At 37.9% G+C, this 26,509-nt stretch overlaps 1 long non-coding RNA gene across 1 annotated transcript in view; it reads left to right on the forward strand.

Annotated features, from left to right (window-relative positions):
* Positions 1-9,413: 9,413 nt before the first annotated feature.
* Positions 9,414-26,509, forward strand: part of LOC136861931 (uncharacterized) — a 55,901-nt gene continuing 38,805 nt past the window's right edge. Inside the window, exons 1-2 of the long non-coding RNA XR_011017627.1 lie at positions 9,414-9,534; positions 19,549-19,646. This is a non-coding gene — a long non-coding RNA (uncharacterized lncRNA). The remainder of the gene's footprint in view (positions 9,535-19,548; positions 19,647-26,509) is intronic.

Raw genomic sequence — 26,509 nt, forward strand, 5'->3', positions numbered from 1 at the left:
GTTCAAAATTTCATTCACACATGTAACTAGTCTACCTTGCCACCGTCAAGAATGGAAATGTGGAAATATCTCTAAATACTGCTGATTTTAATAGAACTACTTGGTAGATAAGAAAGATCATTTAGTTTCTGCACAGATGGATAGATAATTATAATACAATAAAATTGTACTCAAATTTTATGATGAGGTTCAATTCCTGGTCGGCGTCTTCTTCATTCCATCGGCTCCATCGCGTGCACCTCCCCACTGCTAGAATCGCCTTACATATTTAGCAATTCATAATGGCACAGGAGTTGACGTCCCACGGTGTGAATGATGTTCCTCTTGATGTAACTGGATCCAGTTTGAGGTTACGTTGCGTGTTACACTTAACCTATATTTGAAGCTTGAAAATACACCGCACGACAATGTTCAACTATTGTAAGTTATGGAGTAGGCTGCTGTCTGTAAGAATTTAGCCTTGCTAAATAAAATGCAGTCCAGGTTGTAGTCAGCTGTCCAGAAGGCGAAGTAATAAGAGAAAAGGGGCATGTGTGCTCTAAGTCTTATAGTTTTTGGCTCGGGGGTGTGTCATTTTTCTGAGGAAGGTTATTGGTCTGTAAGTGTCAGATTTTATTGGCTGAGACTATTCTGGAATTTTGTAGAGGTAATTGCTCGCCCCCTTGCATACGCGCTGAGCATGCCTCAAGAAACCTGTTGGCCACGTGACCTTCCCCTTGCTGTGATCGATGTGCTCGGCAATCAATACTTTGCTCTTGCTAGGAACTTGCCAATCCAGTTTATTACACACTGAAAATATCTCGCTGGCGACCAAAATCTCACCCTTGTTTTCTAATAAAGTGCTCGAGACCTGCTTGTAGATTTATGCTTTAAATTCACCAAATTTGACGGGGGCATTGTGGCTTTTAGTGCCGGAAGTGTCCGAGGACAAGTTCGGCTTGCCAGATGCAGGTCTTTTGATCTGACTCCCGTAGGCGACCTGCGCATCGTGTTTATGATGAAATGATGATGAAGACGACACATACACCCAGCCCCCATGCCAGTGAAATTAACCAATTATGGTTAAAATTCCCAACCCTGCCAGGAATCGAACCTGGGACCCTGGTGGCCAAAGGCCAGCACACTAACATTTAGCCATGGAACCGGACATCTCTCCACTAACAGCATGAATCATACCACATATTATATGTTATAAAACTCATTATTGATTATTATCATTAAACGTTTACTTGCGGTACGTTTCATCCAATATTCAGACATCATCAGCCATTACATTAATGAAATTGATATTAAAAAATAAACACTGTTTTTTAAGGAATATTCCTGGTGCTTAAGCTTACGTGAGCTATCTTGTCTAGTAGGTATACAATGATTAAAAACATTAAAGTCAATGAAACCTAAAACAAAGTATTCTTTTTGATAATATTAGACATGTCTGCAAAATAAACAACTGGTTTGATAGAAGACATTTTGTGTTTAGGAAATGTTATTCCACTGAAGCTTAACTTGTAGGATTCCAGCAAGATATAGCAGATAACTTAGATTCTTCCAGGGATCAAATGGATTGTATTGCAATTGACCTATCTAAAGGATTTGATAGGGTAGAACATGACAGACTTCTGGCAAAAATGAATGCAACTGGACTAGACAAAAGAATGACTGAATGGGTGGCTATATTTCTAGAAAAAAGAATTCAGAGAAATAGACTAAGTGAAGCATTCTTTGCTCCTGTAATCATTAGGAGGGAAATTCCTCAAGGCAGTATTTTTGGACCTTTATGTTTTCTTATATATATATTGTTACGTGTCAAGCCCCGTGGTAGCTCCTTTAGATATTTCCAGGAAGGAGCTGGTGACTCAGGCGACCTGGAATCTCTCAGCCGGCCTATGGGGTAGGGCCGGGCCTCCCATGTATTATTCTCAGTGGCCGGCTTACCTGTGAGTTACTTTGAGATTCAAAGGGAATGTTCTGCTTCCAGTGACATCATGAAATTTCTCAATCAAATTACGCGAGCTATAAAAAGGGAGACAAGCCCCGGAGAGTCAGTCAGAGTTGGACTCCGTGTGGGAGTCAGTGTTAGAGTGAGCGACAGTTGGGCTCCGAGGTGGAGCCAGTGTGACACTCAGTGAGTTGGGGTTTGGTGACTGAGCTAAGGGCAACAGAGGTGTTGACTGTTGCTAGTGTTCCACCGAGGTCTGAACCAGGAGCTGTTGTTGTGGTGTCGGAGTGTCCAGTGAGTAGCTGCAAGGAAGATGGCGTACGGGACAGAAGACTCTGTGTGTGCGTGTGTGCGTGCGTGTGTGCGTGCGTGCGTGCATGCGTGTGCACTTCTGTGGATTGAGGACTGCCGTGAATCAGCAATTGAAGCAGTTATCATGAGTGTGAAGATAATACTTGGATGTGGGTTAATATTCACTGTCGTGAGTATCGTCCTGCTGTTGGGTACTGTTGAGCTGTTGGTGATTGTTGTTCACTTCATGTGATTGTGTGAAGTACCGGACTATCACTGGAGTTCGAACCAACGAACAGGTGTTGTGTGTTGTATAGTCAGTGACACTGTGTTCAAATCCAGCTATCTATGAACAGCCACTGTATGAGTTGACTGACTGGACTTGGAGAAGTGAAAGTGAGTCTTAGGCATCCAAAGGTAGTTGAGCGGGCTAGACCTCCTACTGTGTGTACAGAAGAGAGATTTGTAAATAAACTAGTAATTAGTGTGGCCATTCATAACTGGTTTAAATATGTGTGTGTGTGCATTTATTAGGTCATCCTGAAGTAGAGTAATGAAACAGATGGAGTTTTATATTCATAACAATATGATATGACTAAAGAACTGGAATCAGAAATAAGCCTTTTTGCGGATGATATTATACTGTATAGTGTAATACCAGGCATATGCATAAGTCTTTCTGGTTTCACTAAGATATGGCGTCAGCGAACAGTACGCTGCATATGAATTTGACACACATGTCAGTTTATTTGTCTGACAGAAACCTACCAACACAAAAAAGTTGAGTCTGCCAAACACTAGCATCTGTGTTGTATCGTTCAGTGATCATGTCGATAATTGTGCCTGAAAAAGAACATTTGCGGCATGCATAGCTTTTCTTATTTAATCAAAAGAAAAAGGCTGTGGAAAGTTATCATTTACTGGTAGAAACATATGGTGAACGCTCTCTATCGATTAGAACATGTGAGACATGGTTTCGATAGTTTAAACATCGTGACTTCAATGTACAAGACAGTGCACGCTCCAGTACACAACAAAAGTGCAAAGATGAGCAATTGCAAGCATTACTGGATGATGGCCCAACTCAAACTTAACAGCAAATGGCACAAGCATTCATTGTGCCACAAGAAACAATCAGCAGACATTTACAAGCCATGGGGAAGATCAGAAAACTCGGTAAATGGGTCCCACACAATTTAATGAACAGCAAATGGAAAATTGCAAAGTCACTTGTGAAATGCTGCTTCAGTGCCATGAAAGAACATTTCTGTACTGAATTTTGACAGGTGACAAAAAAATTATTTATTTTGAAAACTCAAAGCAGAGAAAATTGTGGCTGTTACCTGGTGAAGCCGGTCCTTGAACACCAAGGCCAAATCACTTTGGCAAGAGGACCATGCTTTGTGTCTGGTGGGACCAGAGCAGTATTATGTATTATGAACTCTTGAAACCTAGCAAAATCATTAATGCACAATGCTATTGCCAGCAAAGTCCTCTTGGTTTAAATTACAGATATTGCATTGATGGGGTGAGAGTTCTGTATGGAGATCACTGTACGTATCAAATGTTAAGACTAAGTAAACAACAGATGGTGAACCTGCCTCCTGTGCGACTGCTCTACATGAAGATCAGGGTCGGTGGTCGGTCGGTCTAAGGTAATTTTTATCAACACTAGTGTACCTTTCAACTGTATTGCACATGGCTTGGATGGTAAAGCTGGCTACCTGTTTTTTGTTGCTGTAATCGTTGCCAAGTACATTAGTTTTTGTTTTTGACACATAGCATCAGTAAATGTGTAACATTCTTGCCATTCAGTTTTAGCTTCTGAAGATCAGTAGTAGATATTGGAAACTTGATCCAATGTGATGCTTTGTCTTTAGTAGCAGTCACAATTTCCCAAACTATAGTACATATGAGACTTCTACTCTGAGAAATACCTATATTTCTTCACTACCCTGAAGTCCAGAGTCTACTACATATCACAAAAATGATTCTTATCTTTTCTTTCCTACTTAGGGCTCCACCTCTTATTTCTGTTGTTTCAGCAAAGAAAGGCTGAGTAAGCCACTATACATGTTCTTTTCTAAATCTGTATAGTTCCTTATCATTTTGTACATCAGTGTATTTTATTTATTTATTTATTTCTTCTCTGTTTGCAAGACACCATTAATAAATCTGCCATCGCAAATATACCAACCAGACTCTCTTGTGCTGAGATATCAGCTGAGATCTCCGCCTCCGTAGCGTAGCGGTTAGTGTTATTAGCTGCCGTCCTTGGGGGCCTGGGTTTGATTCCCGGTACTGCCAGAAATTTAAGAATAACAGGAGGGCTGGTATGTGGTTGAAATGGTACATGCAGCTCACCTCCAATGGGGATGTGCCTGAAAAGAGCTGCACTACCTCGGGATGAGGACACGAGTTTACTTTTATCAGCTGAGATGGCTTAAGACATTGTGAGCCGCATATCATTAATATAAGTGAGCCCTCTGTTTTATTCATAGTGAAAGAGGAACCACGCCTCAGCATGTGGGGTGGAGTTTGAGGTTGCATAAGGCTGGGACGGAGTGATTTTATTGATACAAAAGTGAGATGCGGCTCAAAAATAATGAGTTTCAAGACATGTCTCACTTTTACTGATATCATCCATTGAAGAAACATACTAGTCAGCTAAGAATAACATGATGACTAACATAATTGGCAGTTATATGAATTTTAGAAAAAAATGGAAGTTTATATATGCTGTATAGGCACACTTTGGCAGAAACAAGTTCCATGAAGGACATTTCAGGGATCATTAACAATCAAGGTGGGCGTATATATGAGGACTTTCAGAAGGCATATATATTTAATCAGCAGTATCTAAATATAGTGGGATATAAGGATAATGTCCAGGTAGAGGAGATAACTAATGCAGGTAAAGTATTGAAGTTAACCTATGACAATAAAGATACTTATAAAAATATACTAAAGTTAAAAGCTTTTGATAGAAGGCAGTTTGGGTTTATTAAAAATTGTTTCTGTGAGTCTCAACTTATGGGATTCCAGCAAGATATAGTGGGGATTGATAATATTTCTGAAGATATGGTAATGGATTGGAAAAGAGTACCATGTCTGAAACATTTATTTGATAACTGTTTGCATGAAGAGCTATTCCAAATGAAAGGACAATTGCTATAGCAATTCCAGCCTACAAGGGAAAGAGTGATAAACATAAAGTGGATAATTATAGGCCAGTCAGTTTGGCATGTGTTGCATGTAAACTGTAGGAGAGTAGGACTATTCTTTTGGATTATATTAGGCATGTTAGCAAAATTACTAACTGGTTTGGTAGAAGGCAGTTTGGGTTTATGAAAGTTTATTCCAGTGAGGCTCAACATCTGTGATTCCAACAAAATGCAGCAGATATTTTAGATTCAAGAGGTCATATAAAACAGCATGAAAAGTTAGGTTGTAAGTTTCACTAGAAGGAAAATTCCACTCAGTTTTAATTACAATGTTGATGGGGTGGTAGTACCTCATGGGGATCACTGCAAGTACTTAGAGGTTAATATAAGAAAAGATCTTCATTGGGGAAATCATACAGTATAAACGAGATTGTAAATAAAAGTTCTTTATTTGGTTATGAGAGTATTTAGGGGTTGCACACTCATGTTCATAAATAGCAGAACACCTTGAAAGACTAGAGATAGAAAGTTCATATTCACAGGACATGTTCAATAGTATATCCTGAAGAAATGATTAGCATTTCAGTCACTTAGGTTCAGCATGTGTCCTGTTGCCTAGTAGGCACTGGGTCCTCCATGGGCACTGATAACCTGTTCCATGCGTGATGGCATTGATGCGTATAAGGCGGGAATGGCATCCTGGAGTATAGCCATTCATGCTGCATTCACCTGGTTCCACAGTTCATCTTTGTTGGTTGGCATTGGGTCACAGCGCCGCACCCATCGTTTTATCACAACCCAGACATTTTTGATTGGCTACAAGTGATTGGGCAGGCCAAGGCAACAGTCTGACATCCTGTGACAACAAGAAGGCACATGTTTGTGCAGCAACATGTGGTCATGCATTGCCCTGCTGAAATATGGCGTCTGGGGTGTCATGCAGAAAGGGTACGGCTACGGGTCGCAGGATGTCATTCACGTAGGTCAAATTGATCACAGTGCCCTGGACATGCACCAACTGTGATTTGTGATTGTACCCAATAGCACCCCACACCATAAGGCCTTCAGTTGGCGCTGTATGTCTTGTGCGAATGCAGTCACTGTGATGCCTCTACCCCTGTCTGCGGCGAACCAAAATGCGGCCATCATTTTCAAATAAACAGAACCTGGATTTGTCCTAAACCACTATTGGCTGCCATTCCTGTCCCCAGTGACATCGTTTCATACACCATTGCAGTCTAGCATGTTTATGCACGTTAGTCAAAGGTAGGCGGAGAAGTGGAAGACGCATCGGTAACCCAGACCTTGATGGTGCGGTTGTCGCATACATCTGCTCAAATCACACTGATCCATTACCTTCGATATATAGCAGCAACGAGAGTCGCAGGCACATTTTACCGATTGGTGGCAGTGTTACATGTTATAAATCTCATTTTTGGTCCATATTGAAAATTTACAGTTCAAAAACAATAAAGGTGATCTTTAATCCACCTATTCAATACTTTAATTTCCACTTATAGTGGTTACATAAACATACTATCAGTTAAATGGGACAAGTTTTGCCCTCAATTTAGGGCATCTTCAACCTAAAAACTATCTTCAAGAGTACACCTTATATTAATATCGAAACTAAAAGTTTAGCCAGTTACTAAAATTCAGTACATAAAAATGAGAAAAATGATACATTATACAAACATGTTAATGGAAACACTGTCAATGAATAAACGATAAAAATATTTTGTCAGAGACTAAAACTTATTCTGTTACAAATTTCTAATTAAAATGCTTCATTAAAAATGTTAGTGGAATACCAGAGTGACATTGACATAATGCCAACAACATGAGGGCATGAAAAACAAGGACTAAAATGAATGTCATAAATACAACATGTTCAAGGCCGCTGATGAAATCATGAGCATAATGTGAAACTGAAGTATCAGTTGAATTATTGCAGAAGGGGCCCTTAGCACCGGTAGGCAATATTATTGTCTGAGACCTTGTCAGGAAATGTCAGTAGATACTGGAAAAAGTTCTCTGTAAGAGAAGGAAAGGAAATATTAAGAAGTTGAAGGCAAGGAGAGAATTCTGTTTACGATGTTAGGAACAGATGAGGATTTACATGTTTGTTGAAAGCTGTTATTTGCTATCTACTGTTGCGTTGGTAGCAGCCCTTCTGTTGGCTCTGAGTTTCGTATTATAATTCTGCTGCAGAGGTGGTAGTGAACTCGGAGGGGAAGGATGGCGGAGCATGGAAGGGAGGTGCTTTCAACAAACATGTAAGTCCTCATTTGTTCCTAACATCGTAAACAGAATTCTCTCCTTGCCTTCAACTTCTTAATCTTTCCTTTCCTTATCTTACAGAGAACTTTTTCCAGTATCTACTGACATTTTCTGACAAGGTCTCAGACAATAATATTGCCTACCGGTGCTAAGGGCCCCTTCTGCAATAATTCAACTGATACTTCAGTTTCACATTATGCTCATGATTTCATCAGCGGCCTTGAACATGTTGTATTTGTGACATTCATTTTAGTGCTTGTTTTTCACGCCCTCATGTCATTGGCATTATGTCATTGTCACTCTGGCATTCCACTAACAATTTTTAATGAAGCATTTTAATTAGAAATTTGTAACGGAATAAGTTTTAGTCTCTGACAAAATATTTTTATGGTTTAATCATTGACAGTGTTTCCATTAACATGTTTGTATAATGTATCATTTTTCACATTTTTAGGTACTGAATTTTAGTAACTGGCTAAACTTTTAGCTTTGATATTAATATAAGGTGTACTCTTGAAGATTGTTTTTAGGCTGAAGGTTCCATAAATTGAGGGCGAAACATGTCCCATTTAACTGATAGTATTGAGCCGTATCCTGCCGGCCCATAATAATAATTGGAATATTATTTGACCAAATATGTGAAATTTATTCATAAAAGTTACAGTCTAACATGTTAAAGCATCGTACCCCAAGATAGTTGATACCGGATGTTGAGCAAGACAGTAAGTCGCTGGATATTGCTTCATATTTCCGTATGACCGTGAGAAAGGATAGCGTACCCAAGCGTTGGTAAGGATCGACACGTGTATTAGATGCTGACCAAGCAAGATATTTCAGCCAATGGGAACTCAGGGATTTGGCAAACCTGGAGGCTACACCACGCCAAATCTTAATTCCAGGATGACCAACGTGCTCTGTGGATAAAGTCAGTTTCTGTAGATAATCGGTTTTCCACAGTTTCTGAAGTCAGATATATTTGGAAATGTATTATAAAAATTGGTGGAAGAGATTTGCTAGTGTTTGAGTTGTGTTTTGTAAATATATCACAATAAATATTGTGTCATCATATATGACGAACTCTCTGATTGGTGGGTGGTTCAGACACCCGGGAACCCCAGCATTATTGGCGTCACCGAAGCCTCCTCAGTAACCCTTAGCTCTGGAGAGCGTCATTCGGTAGTAAAGATTTGAACAGTGCAGATGCATTAACTCTGTATTTCCGTGGTAAAATTTTGAACAGTACGGATGCACTAACTCCGGATTTCCGTGGCAAAGATTTGAACAGTGCGGATGCATTAACTCTGTGACTGGTGATTGTGATTAACGTGGTGTTATTCCAGTAATAGTAACTGGTTCTCATTGATACTTTAAATTGTGCAGTCGCAATATTTTACTGTACTTGAGTAAATGAAATAGTATAATTTTGGCAGAGTTTACTTTCAATTGATAAAGACGGTGTTCAGTGACCGCTGAGTAACAAGTGTAGTGGAAACGTGCTATTGTTTCACTATTTCGCGACGGACGCGTATTCGCGTGGAACTTCCGTACCGAACCGTGGGCTGCTTTTTAAACTGTATTTTCACCCTTTAAGTGAAGTGTGTAATATATATGTGAATCAGTATGTTTAGCTGATCTGGTAAAGAGAAGGGTATTTCGGCTCGCAGCAGTAAACAGCGAAGAAATTATCAACTATAATCTTCTGTGTTCCAGTGAATTATTTTCCAGCAAGATGATGGATACGCCTGCAGAGGATGGAAGTGCATTCACACATGTTAATGATGTGATTAACATGGTGTAGATCCCTTAATCAGTGGGAATGTAAGCTGCTATCCTGGTTTCCCGAGAGTCATGTAAAATACAGTAAGGCGCATGTATTATTTATGGTAAGTTATGTTAAGGTACTAGGGCAGTGTAGATAGAATTTTTATTTTCATGTAGAGTAAGCCTGACGGCATGTGTTTGTTTAACTTTGTTACTATGATAGATTCGGATACGAGATTAATGCAAGTTTATTTTATTTTCATTTTGCTTTATGATTAGATGTTTGGGAAAATGAGGGATTGATAGGATCAGTTGTTGTTTATTTGTGTATATTACTTAGCGTAGGATATTCCGAGTTTTCCTTAAATATATGCTAGAAGGGCTAGATCGACAGGTTCTTTTCTATACAACGTTAAACACGTATTAGTTCATTTTATTTCGGTTATTCAGAGAGACAGGTATAGCTATTTTGCATGATGCATGGTTTTACAGAAGCTGCCAGGAGGAGCTGCAGAACGTCGTTGTTAAAATAAGATCTTTGAAGTTAAATTGGATTCTGTTTGCCTGATGGTCTGCCAAGGACTCGAACTGCGTCTCATTATGTGGAAAGGCCAGTGGGATTCATGAGGAATAATGAGATAATAATTGCATGCTGAATTATAATGTATTGGTGCAGGCCGGTTGTATGCCTGACAAGATAAAGAGTATTGTGCAGATGTGTGTGCCTGCTGAGTGTCTTCTGAGTGTATATTGTGATCAGAATGGACAGTGTTAATTCCAGACTATTGAGTCTGATGTTGTTAAATGGCCCAAGCATGCTAAGAAGGAATGAATATACGTGAGTTTCCGTGTAGTTGATGAAAGGCGTTATCTCATGGCAAGCTGATTCCTGGCCTGTGTTTATCTGTATGTGCGAAGGAGACAGTATTTCCTTGTGGCGGCCTCGGGAGACAAAATCCAATCTTTAGCATAGTGGAGTTCAACATTTCTTTTCAGCCCGTAATCTACCCGGAAGTACATGACGGATGACCGCGCTGATGAGCGCTTAAACGCAGCAGAAGGAGGCAATGTTGCCCATTGCTTTCTTCATGATATCAAAGGTTATTTATATGTTTTTCTCTTACAGGATGTTTTACATTATTATTTGTGATTGTATACCTTGTCTCGTTGTTTTTTAAAGGGAACAGCCCGAGTGCTGAAGTATTGTTGGTTTATCTAGTTCTGTCTAGATCTTTTGCAGTGAACCGGGATTCACATTAGAATCAGTGTAGTATTTAAGACTTTACTCGATATCCGATGTATATATATGTTTAGTTTGATTATTTGAATTGTTGTAAATATAGTGTAGGATTTGCCCCTAGTATTTTGCATAAATTACATAGCGTCCATTGCATCTTAATTATTTTTCTTTTCGTAGTAATTTTTTTTATATAATGTAACTTTTATTTAATTGTAATTTCGGCAACTCTCGGGATTAACTTAACTTCTAAACCGTATTGTTGGGATGCGATAGTGTGAAACTCCATACGGAAATACCACATGTCAGTGTTTGCGTACACTTGTTGCCATACAACATAAACATTGGACTATTAGAAGAAACTCAGTCTTGATTTATATAAATGTTCTTTGTTGAACTTGTTTTTTTTAATGTCAAATTTGTATAATCATTCAATTAACATTTCTAATTTCGACTTATTTCAATACTTTGAGTTCAGTTTTTTAAAATTATTATCTATTTTTCTTGATTCAATTATTTTCGTGTGATTTGATCGGGCATATTTATTAATAAATCCATCTTACCCCCTATGATTGTTTCTCATTCGTGTTATACCTCCATTTCCTGTTATTGATTGCTATTTTAGTGTAGAACTTCAACTTTTTATCCTGACCCAATCAACAACCAATCCACACTCTGCCCAACCCTGAGTTAGTCGGATGTTCATACAGGAATGGAGGCATTGTCCTAGAGGGTATTTACCCCTGGGTACGGTACATATAGTTTATGTAACCACTATAAGTGGACGTTAAAGTATTGAATAGGTGGATTAAAGATCACCTTTATTGTTTCTGAACTGGTGGCGGTGTGCCGAATATCGATGTGGACCTTGAACCTGAGGGCCAACATGGTTCAAATGCTAATCACTTCTTCAGAACATACTAAGGCACATGTCCTGTGAATATAAACTTCCTATCTCTAGTCTTTCAAGTCGTCTGGTTTTCATGAACATGAGTGTAGGAAGGATGTAAGGATGAGTGTAGTTAGTGTCTTGTAAGACCCCAGTTATAGTTCCAGTGTATAGGACACTCATCAGGATTACTTGATACGAGAATTGAAAAGAACCAAAGGAGAGCAGCACAATTTGTTCTGGGTGATTTCTGATAGAAGAGTAGTGTTCCAAACATGTTGCAAAATTTGGGCTGGGAAGAGTTGGGAGTAAGGAGATTAACAGCTCAACTTCAATGATGTCTTCCATGCTGTCTGCAGAGAGATGACATGATGTGACATCAGTAGACAAAAAAGCTAGAGTAGAAATTTTAAAAGTGGGAAAAATCATAATACGAAGCTTAAGTTTGAATTTAAGAGGATAAACTCAAGCAAATGTTAATTTATAGGAAGAGAATTAGGGAGTGAAATAATTTACCAAGGGAGATGATCGATAAATTATGGTAGAAAAAAGACTGCATAATCAACTGACATGATATCTACCCCCCGGGTGACAGCTCTTTATGCATATCATTGATGGTTGGTTTATTTATTTATTAATTGAAATTATTTTTCTTCTTTAATATATATAAAATAACATGTCTTGACTAAAAATAAAATTCAGGAAACTCAATCGTCAAAAATTACCAGTGTTTCGCCCAGAGTGCAGCATGGGCTCATCAATTGGATACCGTACCTTTTTGAAGACGTCCTAACTGACTGACTGACTGACTCATCATCGCTGAGCCCAAACTACTGGACATAAAAGAATGAAATTTTGAGAATATATTTATGTTACAGTGTAGGTACTCACTAAGTAAGGATTTTTGGATATACTGCCGCTAAGTGGGTAAAAAGGGGGCGGTTAATTTTTCAAATGAGGATGTCTGTATCTCAAAAACTGAACACTTTAAAGATGTGAAAATTGGTATTTGGAATCTCCTTTAAAAACAAGAAACACATTTTTTTTTTTTTTGAAAATTAACTTAAGAGAGAGTAAAAATAAGTGAAAAGGGGATCAAATTTTAAATGAAGATGCTTTTATCTCAAAAACTGAAGATGTTACAGACATAAAAATTGGTACACAGAATCTCCTTTAAAAATAAAGCAGTTTGGTTTTCAGAAAATTTATTTGAGGTGGTGGGGAAGGGTGTAAGGACTGAAAATGGTGTTGAATCCTCTAATTTATCCCAAAAAAATGAATATGTTACAGATGTGAATATTGGTATTTGAAATCTCCTTTAAAAATAAAGAAACGTAACTTTTTGTTTTCAGAAAATCCATTTAAGAGGGTTGAAAAGGACCGAAAAAGTGATTGAATTATTTTTATGAGGATATATATATATCTAAAACTGAAGATGAAAAGACATGAAAATTGGTATTTAGAATCTCCTTTAAAAATTAAAAAAACACGTATTTTTTCTGGAAAATACTCTTAAAGGGGGTAAAATGAATTGAGGAAGTGGGTAAATTTTTTAAATGAATATATCTACAATATATCACAAAAACCCAACATGTTATGGACATGAAAACTGGTATTTGGAATCTCCTTTAAAAATAAAAGAACACACATTTTTTGTGAGAAAATCCACTTAAGGGGTGAGAGAGGTTAAAAGAAGTGGGGAAGAAGTTGAAACCGGGCAAGTTGGCCATACGGCTAGAAGCGCGCAGCTGTGAGCTCGCATCCGAGAGATATTGTGTTCGAATCCCACTGTCGGCAGCCCTGAAGATGGTTTTCCGTGGTTTCCCATTTTCAGACCATGGCCACTTTCTTCCAACTCCTGGGCCTTTCCTATCCCATTGCTGCCATAAGACCTATCTTTGTCAGTGCGACGTAAAGCCACTAGCAGAGAAGAGAAGGAGTTGAATTCTTTATATGATGATACTTATATCTCAGAAACTAAAGATGTTACAAGACATTAAATTTGGTACTTGGAATCTCCCTTAAAATAGAGAAACACACTTTATCCTTTTGGAAAATCCACTTTAGAAGTCTGAAAAAATTGAAAAAGCAGGTGAATTTTTGAAATAAGTATCTTTATCTTCTTCTACCACTTTTCCCACACCTGTGGGGTTGCGGGTGCAAACTGTCCCTCAAATGTGGATTTGGTCCTGTTTTACAAACGGATGTCCTTTCTGATGGCAACCCTGTATGTAGGGATGTAATCACTATTGCATGTTCCTGTGTTGGTTGGTATTGTGTTGTGTTGAGTGAATATGAAGAGCAGAGTGTAAGGACAAATGCAAACAACCTGTCCCCGAGCTAGAAGAATTTATTATACGCGATTACACAGTGAGGAATTGAACCCAGAACCCTCTGAACTGAAGGCCTCAACAGTAACCATTCAGTCAAGGAGTCAGACAGTTTTTAAAATGAGTATATTTTATAAACTTAACATGTTACAGACATGAAAATTTGAATTTGGACTCTCCTTTAAAAATAAACACATTTTTTGCTTTCGACTTGAGGTGGGACTGTTTCTTACATGTAAAGTTCCATGTTACAAACGTGGTTTACAAGAGGTTCCAGGATAAATGAAATGCAATTTTTCGGTGAGTTTTTAAACTGAAGGGGTTTTCAGATAATGTCTTAGTGCAGTACCGAGGAACAGTTAATTTTATCAAATTACAAAATCATTACGAGTGAAGCCACGGGTAACAGCTAGTACTTTGAAAACAATGCCGGTAAAAAAAAATTATTCATAGCATTTTTACCACAATACTGCAGGGTCTTCTACTTTGCACACCATTCTCAATTTGGCCCTGTTAAGAATATCATTAGGTTTGATACCCACAATCTTCATGTCTTCCTGCAGACGATTAAGCCATCATTTCAAGAGAATGCCGCTTGGTGGATTTCCTCATGGGTTGTTCTGGAGAGCTGGTGCTTTGTTATAGGCCTGATCTAAAAAGATGTAAAGACTTTCTAATTCATTTATAAGTTTTCCTTTGCCTATACATTTTAGAATAGTGAGATCCTTTTCAATAGATGTAAACTCATGAGTGAACTCATTGCTGAATATTTGTTATGTTTGAAGGTATTGTAATGCTCCATATATCTCGTATAGAAGCTCCGTCCAGTTTGACAAACATAACTATATCCACACTGAGCGCAAGTTAGTCTGTAAATACCAGATCTCAAAAAATGGCTATTTTTATAATTGACTTTATTGTGATTAAAAAATATACTTTGATTTGTATTTACTGTTCTGAAGGCAATATTAATATCATATTTCTTCAGTGTGTTCATGATCTGGTGGATGGCTGGGTTATTGTATGTAAACGTGGCGTAACTAGTTTTTTAGGTTTATCCGAAATGAGATTCATGGATAATTTATTATTAATTAACCAGTTAATCAGTTCAACTTTGAATCCAATAAGTTTAGCCAAGTTCTTTATAAAGTTTAATTCAATTTTTAAGTTGTGAGGGGAGAGTGGGATTTTCAAATCTCTGTGTATTAAACTATAGAATGACGAATGTTTCTGAGAATTGTGATGTAAGGAGGAAGAGATTGTGTGGGTGAGATTATAGGAGATTGTATCGCTGTTAGTAACATTTTTGTCAATAACCACAAAAGTGTCATCCACGAATCTTGTAAACTTGTAAACTCTGACATGTCGTCAGCATCATATAAAATCATCCATGGATGAAGTGCTTGGATGTCTGACATTACTGTGTCCATGCACAGGGTGAACAGCAGAGGCAAAAGTTCAGATCCTTGGTGGACTCCAGCACTGATTGGAAATGAAGGCGAAGTTCCTGCTGGGCAACAAACTGTACTTGTGATATTCTGGTACAAAAAAATGGACCCATCAGACAGAAACATCTTATGCCTTATTACTGGAGAAACATACAGTGAACAGGATCTGTTGATTAATTGAATTTCATAGTCATTTTCATTCTGTGAGCTAGAGTGTCCAGCTATGATGTACAGGTCCTGTGTGGGTGGGAGCGGTAGAATATATCCACAGTATCCCCTGCCTGTTGTGAGAGGTGACTAACAAGGGACCAAAGGGCTCTTAACTTGGGAGTATGGGTTGGCGACCAAGGGGCCCTTAGCTGAATCCTGGCATTGTCTCCAATTACTTGTGTCAGGATTCTCGCTTCTATCCTATCTGACCTCCCTTGGTCAATACTTGTTCTTTTCTGATACTGACTGTATTAGAGCATTTGAGGTCTGTGGAAACTTTCATTTTCAAGACCCTCATTGCCCTTGTCTTTCTTTAGCCAGTACCTTAATTTTCCAAATGTCTGATCCTTCCATTTTTGCCCTCTGATTAGTGTTAATAGAGGATTTTTTGCCCAGTTATACTTCTCCTTAAAGCAATAATAACCACCATCAAGACTAATAACCGCACCCAGGCAACTGGAGTGGGACATTGATGATGATGATGATGATGATGATGATGATGATGATGATGATGATGATGATGATGATGATGATGATGAAGACTATGATGTATGGTGCACAAATATGGCCATTACTAAGGTCCAAGGGCACAATTTAGAAGCAGCAGAAAAGTGGATATTACACTGGATATGTGTGGTTACCAAAGAGGATAAAATGAGAAATGTGTATCAGTAAGAGTGGGATGCCTAGGGAAGAAATTTCAGGAAAGGAGACTGCAATGGTATGGTGGTATGGTCATGTGCAGCGATGAGAGGAGGAGTTTGTGGAGAAAAGAGTCCAACACTTGGTGATAAATGGCTGAAGAAAGCAAGGAAGGTTGAAGTTGAGGTAGAGGGCTGGAACTGAGAGAAAACTGTGGACAGGAATACCTGGAGGATGAAAATTAGAGAAGCTGACCCTGTATGGCATGGATAAGGCTGAGATAAATAAGAAGAAAGATATTTTCATCCTAGTCAGTGGGAACATTTTAAATTACCATTTCATCTCATACAATCAAGATCTGATGGCCTAGATGTTAGGGCCCTCAAAGCCATCATCATCAAAATAATTTAACTTTCCTGGTATGTACAGAGTGATCCATGCAAAACAGTAGATTAAAAAAGGATATCTTTGTTCATACTCCATGGATTCTGGTGGTTTTTATTTAAAACAACACTTGAACTATTAAAGTTTAGTTATGTGTTAGAGTGCTGTCAGCATAGCCCACTTGTTACATTACATGGCTGTTATGACCTCTCAGATAGCCATACCTCATGTTATTGGATTTTTTATCATGGAGTGAATTTAAAGATTTAGTTTATTGAAGTAGGCCAAAAACAATTGGTGATATAAGAAGAATATTGTCACCAGCATAAACAATATTGACCCAGAGATACTGCAGTTAACTGTCAGAAACATGCAGCAATGTGTAGGGATGTGTTTTCAGGCAGGGGAAGGTCATTTTCACCATCTACTGTGAGTGTAAGCAATTCTCCCACAGATGTAGTATGTTTAGAAGCTTAATTGGATGTTTGTAGCCATCACCAAACAGAAATGAAAGAGTATTAAACAACACCCATTTTATATTTATTTATTTATTTATTTATTTATTTATTTATTTATTTATTTATTTATTTATTTATTTATTTATTTATTTTCCATGTCCAGATACACAGCTAAATAATGTTTTTCCAATATTTGGCTACAAGGACAGCATTATCATTGGCTTGCAAAACATCTTCTTTTGTGCACGGTGATGGTAAATGCTGACAAACCAGAAGGTATTCTCCATCCTGTAGTAGTCCACAATCACAGGTTATGTCTCTTTGTACATAGCCTCACTTAACTAGGTTAGACTTGCTCTTTAAAACACCTGTCCGCAGTTGATTAAGGGTCTTCCAGACAGGATACAACAGGCAAAAACCTGCAGAAGGTTCTTCCTTTAAACTAATGGATATATTATGTACTTGCTCTTGCCACAGTTCACGTCTTTGTTTTTCTGGCGTATCAACAAGTGGTATGGTTCTTAAAAAACTCTTCCTTGACCTGAGTCTAACGGGCAGCATTTGATGGCCATAAAGAGGGTGACTACTTCCCTTCTTATGTGAGGAGGGACAATTCCTATCAAAGGGTAGGAAGGGTCCACCTATTCAATACCCTATTCAATAGGTAGACCCTTCCTACCCTTTGATACTGATCAATTGTCAATACGGACCATAATGAAACTCGTAACTTATGAGGGACAATTCCTACGATAGGATAGATATTTTCTGTTGGAGTTGGTCTCAGGCATCCTGTAATTATGCGACCAGTCTTGTTCTTAGCAATATCCACTTGCTTAGCATGGGCAGAGTTTCTCCATATGGGTGATGCATATTCTACAGCTGATAGGCAGAGGGCCAGGGCAAATGTGCGTAGGACATGAGGGAATGCAGCCCAAGATGTGCCTGTTAGTTTTCTAATAATGTTATTCCTAGCGCACACCTTTTGTTTGGAATTCTGACAGTGTTGTTTGAAAGATAATGTTCTGTCTAGTTTTACACCAAGGTTCTTTGGTGTATAATAATGTTCAAGGACTACTATTCTCCATTACACGTGCAGTTTTCTACTGGCTTATTTGTTACGTAGATGAAAGGCACAAACTTGAGTCTTGTGGGTTTGGGTCTCAAATTATTGTTCTCGTGGTGTGTAGCAAGTTCTTTGAGAGATATTGCCAGCTTTTCTTCAACTTCTTCAAATGTGTTCCCCTGTGCTGCCACTGCTGTGTCATCAGCATAGATAAACTGCTTGACTTCGGCAGGAATTGGTTGCACATCAGTTTAGATGTTTTAGAGCAATGGTGCAAGAACACTTCCTTGGGGTAATCCATTCTTTTGAGTTCTCCAATGGCTGTTCTCATTTTGAGGAGAGATGCAGAAACGTTGATTTTGAAGAATGAATTCAACAAATTTTGTAAAACCATAGTCCCTTATTGTTTGATACACTTTATACACCAATCTCTTATGATTAATGGTACCATACGCTGCACTAAGGTCTATGAAGGCAACACCAGTCACTAGTCCCCGCTTGTAGCCATCCCCTGTATGTTATGTCAGATTGAGAACTTGTCCACAGCATGATCTTCCAGGCTTAAATCCTGCTTGTACAGGTATGAGAGCTTCATCTACAAGAAGTGAAATACGGTTCAGTACCATTCGCTCAAGGATTTTGAAAAGATGGCACAACAGAGAAACAAGTCGGAAGTTCTTAGGTTTATTTGGCTCCCTGCAGGCTTTAAAATAGCTACAACATGAGCTTTCCTCCACATCCTTAGAATCTGGCAAGTGATGATGCAGTTATTCATGAATCACCCTGTATTTATGATTGTCTTGTTCTAGTGCCTGATTCTGTGCATAATCTCCACATCAGCCTAAATATTATCTTTTTATTTTTTTTATTTTTACAATTGGCTTTACGTCGCACCGATGCAGATAGGTCTTACGGCAACGATGGGATACGAAAGGGCTAGGAGAGGGAAGGAAGCAGCCATGGCCTTAATTAGGGTACAGCCCCAGCATATTTGCTTGGTGTGAAAATGGGAAACCATGGAAAACCATCTTGAGGGCTGCCGACAGTGGGGTTAAAATCCACTATTTCCTGGATACAAGCTCACAGCTACACGGCCCTAACTGCATGACCAACTTACCTGGTGCCTAAATATACCTTCAATAGATACAGTAGCCTATAAATATGGTAGTTTGTCTTTGCCCTTATGTGAAGAGCTATTGATAAGAACAAAGCCATTTTTTTCATGAACAAAAATGGACATGGCAATGAATACAGATGTTATTGACATGGTATTATTTATATATGACTTAAATTTGCCTTATTGAAAACAGTTCTCATGAGTAGATACTTACCCTGCTGAGGTCGCTGATATCACTAGTTTATTGGTTTGGTTCTTTCCTAGTTTAAAATGACATGAGATTTTTTTAAAAATTTCAGTATTAATAGTAACTCAGTTTTTTTCTGTCATGACAGGATAAAAGGATCCGGGGTTGGTCTACATCACTTGCTCATTGCTACTAAATTAACAAGTGAAGGAACATTGAGGGATTACAAGAAACATTGAAGATCAGGTGAGAGATTGGTATCAGAAAATTATGTTGCTAATATATTTTGATTTTTATTGACCCATAATATACATACACCAAGTATGCTGGTACAATGCAAAACAAGTTTTAATACTTTATCTAAGAGCTGTTATAATACTGTATAGAAATGATATGGTGATCTTGTTGTTTAAAAAATGGATAATTAAAAGTTGTATAATAAATTTTCACTCTCTGCAAAGAATATAAATATTTATAACTTTTAATTTTAAACATCTGAAATGAAGTATATTAGTTTTATTCGCCTTCTAAAATAATGTATAATAGAGGTGTCTCTAGAGCAGTCATTCCCTAACTTTTCAGTTGGTGCCCTCCTTTGTAAGCTCTGCAAATCCAATGCTTTCCACAATATTATCACAAATAATTTTTCTTAGACAAACATATACAGTACCACATATTCACGTTAATCCCCACATCCTAATTTTAGGCAAGGAAATTTTGAAAAAAGTTTTGTTTTTATGTAGCTTTGCTAAATATTTCTAATGAAAATTGTAAATTCTACACTACAATAAATTATAAAATGATGAAGCAACTCATTGCATCATAATCTTCAAAAATATACTGACTTCTGATCTGGATTGTCACTTTGCAAGAGTAGATAAGATTTTTTTCTGATGCAAACTGAAATTCACAAGCTTTACTTCATAATTGACTGGGGGGGCATTGTGCATTGTGGTTTTCCTAAGAAAACTGAAGTTACTTCATTCAAAAACATGCTTTGGCCCTCCACAACTAGCCTCAAAACCTGTAATTTTTAACTGTTTTGTCATTGTTATAGCTTTCAGTCAAGACATTTCACTTATGACCATTCATCCAAACTGTTCTTTTCAATCATATTATTGCATATCTAGTCTTCATTTTCCAGAAATTTTGCTTTTTGTCCATGAAATGCCCAGTAGTTACAATGTATCTGTTCAAGATGAGCTTTATTTATTTTTCCTCCAATCATGTCTCGCAAGTCTCATCCACTCTTTCTTCCTGTAGTTTAATAATCAGTTTGCTCTGTCTCTGCAATAATGTGGTACTTTAGCTGTGAATGATTTATAGTGAGAACTCACACCAGCTATCCCCTGTGGGTGGGGGTGGTAGAATAACACACACGGTATCCCCTGCCTGTCGTAAGAGGCGAGTAAAAGGGGCCCCAGGGGCTCTGAACTTTGGAGCATGGTTTGGCAGCCACGAGCCTCTTAGCTGAGTCCTAGCATTGCTTCCACTTACTTGTGCCAGGCTCCTCACTTTCATCTATCCTATCCAACCTCCCTTGCTCAACTCTTGTTCTTTTCCGACCCCGACGCTATTAGATTTGCGAGGGCTAGGGAGTCTTTCATTTTCACGCCCTTCATTGCCCTAGTCTTTCTTTGGCCGATACCTTCATTTTTCAAAGTGTCGGATCCCTTCAGTTTTTCTCTCCGATTAGTGTTAATAGAGGATGGTTGCCTAGTTGTACTTCCTCTTAAAACAATAATCACCACCACCATCACACCAGCTATCCTAAACACATTTTACTACTTAAACTGACGTCACAAAAATGATGTGAAGTGTATGAGGTATACTTATTTCTTGTAGCAGGAACAGGGTTGGCAACAGAGTGGGTGGAAAAATGGCAATTTCTAGATTTGTTTGTGTCAGGTGCACTCTATCAACCTTAATGCAAATAATACTCACACTCCAGTTTTTTGCCACCTAATTTTAAAAAATGCATAGATTATATGCATATACAGTGCACTCTCGATAATTCGCATGCGGATAATTCACTTGCGATTAATTCGTGGGTCTCGGAGAGTTATTTTTTCAAAAGTATTCTTACACCCACTAATCATCACACTAAGTAAAATTATCTTTGCCTAGTTTAAAAGAATTTTAATGCGATGCATGGAGACAGAATCATTGATATTTGAGGAGACTGGACTTTGTTTCTCTATGATGTAGCAGTGGGCCTATATGCACACTGCTGCAAGAATGCTGCAAACTTGGAAACATTCGAGCATGTTGCTGCGCGTGGTACAGCACAAATTACCATAATCTTGGAAGCAGAGACAATGAAAGAGGAATACACTTAGAATTTACCCTCCCTTTCCCCACAGCCCAAGGTCGCTGAACTGTAAGCCAAGTGAAGGGTAGGTGCACTGGCAGCGAGTGTATTGTAGGCTACTGTACTTGAGAAGTGTGAACGGAGTGCAGAAGTGATGCAACGGAAACTCCGAAAGTTTCCCACAGCCAAGCTAGTGTCTCTATAGACACACCTCTTACATAGAAAATAGAGATGAATTTTCATTTTCAGATATTGTTTTCTTGAGAAATGTACAATCCAAAATTAGAAAAATGAACAATCGTCTAAGAAACAAAAAGTGATGACCAATTTTTTACGTTAGATATGAATGTTGGCATAATCCACATGGCATTTTGTAATTTTTCTCTAGTGTGTCTTACAATACAATGTGAAGTGTTATAATTATGTTCTGCTTATTCATAAAACACATTTCATTATTTTAACCTATGGTTTTGTTTTTACCAGGCCTAAAAATGACTGCGGATAATTCGCGGATTTCGATAATTTGCGGAAGTGCGTGTATTAATTACCATGAATTATTGGGAGTGCACTATATCGGTATTTGAGAATTATTATTATTATTATTATTATTATTATTATTATTATTATTATTATTAATATTATTATTATTATTATTATTATTATTATTATTATTATTATTATTATTATTATTATTATTATTATTATTATTATTAAACTTAATTACAGTACATTAATTAATTATTATAAAATTTTCTAAAATAACCATTAGTAGAAAAGGCAATGCCTTGTGAATGGAACATTATATACAGTACATTTAATAATATATATTTACCCATTATTAAAAGATGTTTACAGTGATATAACTTATTCTAGACTAACTTGTTTATTCCTATAATTAGCGATGGGTGACCCCCTTTCTGGCATCCTAGCAGACATTTATATGGATACAATAAACACACAAAAATTACAACACAAATAAAAGGCGTATGTTTATGGCTCAGATTTGTAGACGATACTTCCATAATTTTCGACAAAGATGTCACTAATAGTGATGAGATTTTGGAGTCCCTAAACAAAATTGATCCCAATGTTAAGTATACTAAAGAGGACGTGGTCAAGAATTCCTTAAACTTTTTGGATTTACGAAGGCCATCCGGAAAGTGGTACCCGTTTGCGCAATAAAGACACAGGAGTAAATATTAACTAATATACACATTTTTATTGGAAAGAGCATACTTTACACTACTTCTCCACATAATCTCCAAGCAAATTTAGACATCTGTCATAACGTGGGACGAGTTTTTGTATTCCAGCGTCATAGTCCTCTGCCACCAGCATAGGTATTGAGATACGTAGTCATGCCTCGTTTAAGTTCTTCATCGCTGTCAAATCTTTTTCCCGCCAGAAAGTCTTTAAGCTTCGTAAAGAGATAAAAATCCAAAGGGGCCAAGTCTGGGCTATACGGGGGATGGTCGAAGGTTTCCCACTTGAATTGCTGCAAAAGTTGTTGTGTTATCGCAGCTGCATGAGGCCTATCATTGTCATGAAGGAAAATGACGCCTGTAGACAATAGACCTCACTGTCAATTTTGTATTGCCCGCCGTATTTTATTTCATGTTTCACAGTACGCATTAGCATTAATTGTGTCTCCACAGGCCATAAAATTAATGAGCAGTACACCTCGGCAATCCCAGAAAACGGTTGCCGTGAGTTTCCTGGTAGACAGAACTGTCATGAATTTTTTTTGGTTTGGTTGGTGAATGAGCATGATGCCACTCCATTGACTGTCGTTTACTCTCAGGTGATGCATAACAAATCCATGTTTCATCCCCAGTAATGATGCGAGTCAGGAAAGAGTCTCCTTCATTGGAATAATGTCCCAGAAACGTCAGTGCTGCAGCCATACGCTTGGTTTTATGCTCCTTTGTAAGCATGCGAGGGACCCACCTTGCACAGATTTTTGAATAATGCAGATGGTCTTTGACAATTTCATGAACAATTGTTCGAGACACATTAGGAAAATGTTCACAGAGTTCATCAATTGTGACGCACTGATCATTCCTCACGCATTTGTCTACTACGCTCAGCAGTTGGTCTGTAATGACAAATGGTCTCCCTGAACGCTCCTTGTCGTGTGTATTCCCCCTCCCCAGGTTGAAGTTGCGACACCAGCGCCGAATAGACGACTCGTCCATCACATTGTCTCCATACACCTCCGTTAATTGGCGATGAATATCACAAGGTCGAATGTTTCGTACATTAAGAAATTTAATCGCGGCCCTCACTTCACAACTGGTAGGGTTCTCAATTTGTTTAAACATTTTAAACAACCACAGACACAACACAGGCAATGCTAGCATCACGCAGCCTCGCACAGAGCAGGCAGACAAGTCACTGACGCGGTCTGACCTTGCCCAGCGGCTACCCGAGTCGTCAGCGCTTCATGCGGCGCTAACGGGTACTACTTTCCGGATGGCCCTCGTAAGAGTTACATGCGGACATAACACCTTAGATTTTCAAATATACAGGAAACCTACACACTCTCCCTTAGCTATTGTGAATTCATCCCTACACCCCAAGTCCCAAAAAAAAGCCTCTTTCTATAATTTAATTTATAGAGCCTTAAAAATTCCTCTTTCTCCCATCAGTTTAAAAATTGAACTGAAATACATAAGGAATCTGGCTCAACTCAACAGGTTTAAAATTGATGTGGTAAACCATTTAATTAATAAAATCAAAATTAAATTGTCCACTAATTTCATCCCAGACAAACCAAAAAAAACTAGTTTTGCCACATTTACATAATAACCCAGCTGTCCATCAGATTGCAAATACTTTAAAGAAGCACAATATTAACATAGCCTTCAGGACAGTCAACACCAATCAGAACATATTTTTGAACCACAAGGTCAATTACAATAGCAACCATTATTCAAGGTCTGGCTTATATAAACTAACATGTACACAATGTGATTTTTTTTATATTGGTCAAACTGGGCGGAGCTTTCACACGTGATATTTGGAACATTATAACGCTCAAAAACACAACAAGTACTCATCAATGAGCCAACATATGAAAGAAACGGGCCATCACTTTACATCCATAGAGAAAGATCTTACCATCATCAGAAGCATAGGTAAAGGGAAATTAATGAACGAACCGGAAAATCTACACATCGTTTTGGACCAGACCAATAATAAAAATCAAAATCTTAACAATGTCAATGAAATTTAAAATCCTTTGTACGAATCGACACCTAGATTAATTAATATCGTGAATTCAAATCAAAACAAAATCCCTCAATTATTTAAGTCTCCATACTCAAATGCTTCGTCCACCATGCCAAATGCTAAGCCCGCCCATATCGCTTCTAGAAACTCCCCTCCAGCAGTAGCACATACGCCCATAGACCAGTCTACCCCTACTCTCCCTCCATGCCCCGCCCCTCCATTACTGCACCAATACAACACCAGGAGTAGAAATGTTAATAAGATGGGCGCTGCCGGAACAGACAGGTCCACCTAGTATGAATTCAACAAGTAAGTCATTTTACAGTTATGAGGTGTTAGTTTAATACATTTTGTCACAACGCGTGCTCTAAATTGTTAATTAAAATTACTTTTTTCACTTCATTACAGATAATCTTAAGATCCCTCCCAAAGACCAAGCAACACATCAACGGAAATGATATTCATACAAGACTGTATCAAGTATCTAGGATGCTCCTTCTCAAATAAGCAGCAGCCTAAAACTAAGAAACAGCCTAATATTGTACTCCTTACAATTCCTGGTCGTTACATAAGACCCAAAGTCAAGATACTTACATTTTCATTCAAAACAACGTTCTTGACCAGTCTATATATAACAATCAGTTTTAAATCTCCATTAGTGTTTGACAACACATTTCAACATTAGTTACATCAAGAACTGAAAATGAAATATGTGGATCAAATAAGCCCCAGTATCAAAATCCTCTTTTCTCAAGACTTATGTTAGAGGAAGAAGATCCATTTTAATTTTGATCATATTTTTTAAGTTAAATAGAACAAGACTGCCAAGTTTTAACTGTGTAAAAAACACTGTTAATTCAAATTTTATATTTTTCATTCACAACAATCTTGACCAGCCTACAACTAACAATCAGTTCTAAATCTCCACTTGTGGTTGACAACACATTCTGACATTAGTTACGGTTTGTCAAGAACATGATAGGAGGGTCAATAATGAACCCCGGTTTGTAATATCCTCTTTACCCAAAACTTATGATAGAGGAAGAAGATCCATATTGGTTTTAGACATATGTTAAGTTAGATAGAATAGGACTGACAAGTTTTAATTGTGTTAAAACACCATTAATTTGTTACCCACAGTTATGTTTTGTTCACATTTTTTAAATTGTTATCCTGGCATGTTAGTCTTAAGAAATTATTAACATTTGTATACTATACTATATATGGTTAAAAAGGTCCCAAACCTTGACCTAAAGGTTGTCTACAGTCTGAAGATGCCCAAATAATGGGTGAAACATGTACCTGACCTGATAAATCTACATATATTCATGTAGATTCAAACCACATTAAAAGTGGAAAGTATTGAATAGGTGGTATATTATATTATCCTTGAAATTCTTTGCCTAAAAGTTAATAATCAAATTCCTATATCCCAATGAAATGTAATGTCGTATGGCTTTTAGTGCCGGGATATCCCAGGACTGGTTAGGCTCCCCAGGTGCAGGTCTTTCTGTTTGACGCCCGTACGCGACCTGCGCATCGTGATGAGTATGAAATGATGGATGAA

The sequence above is a fragment of the Anabrus simplex genome, chromosome 1, assembly GCF_040414725.1.
Source record: "Anabrus simplex isolate iqAnaSimp1 chromosome 1, ASM4041472v1, whole genome shotgun sequence".
NCBI lineage: Eukaryota > Metazoa > Arthropoda > Insecta > Orthoptera > Tettigoniidae > Anabrus > Anabrus simplex.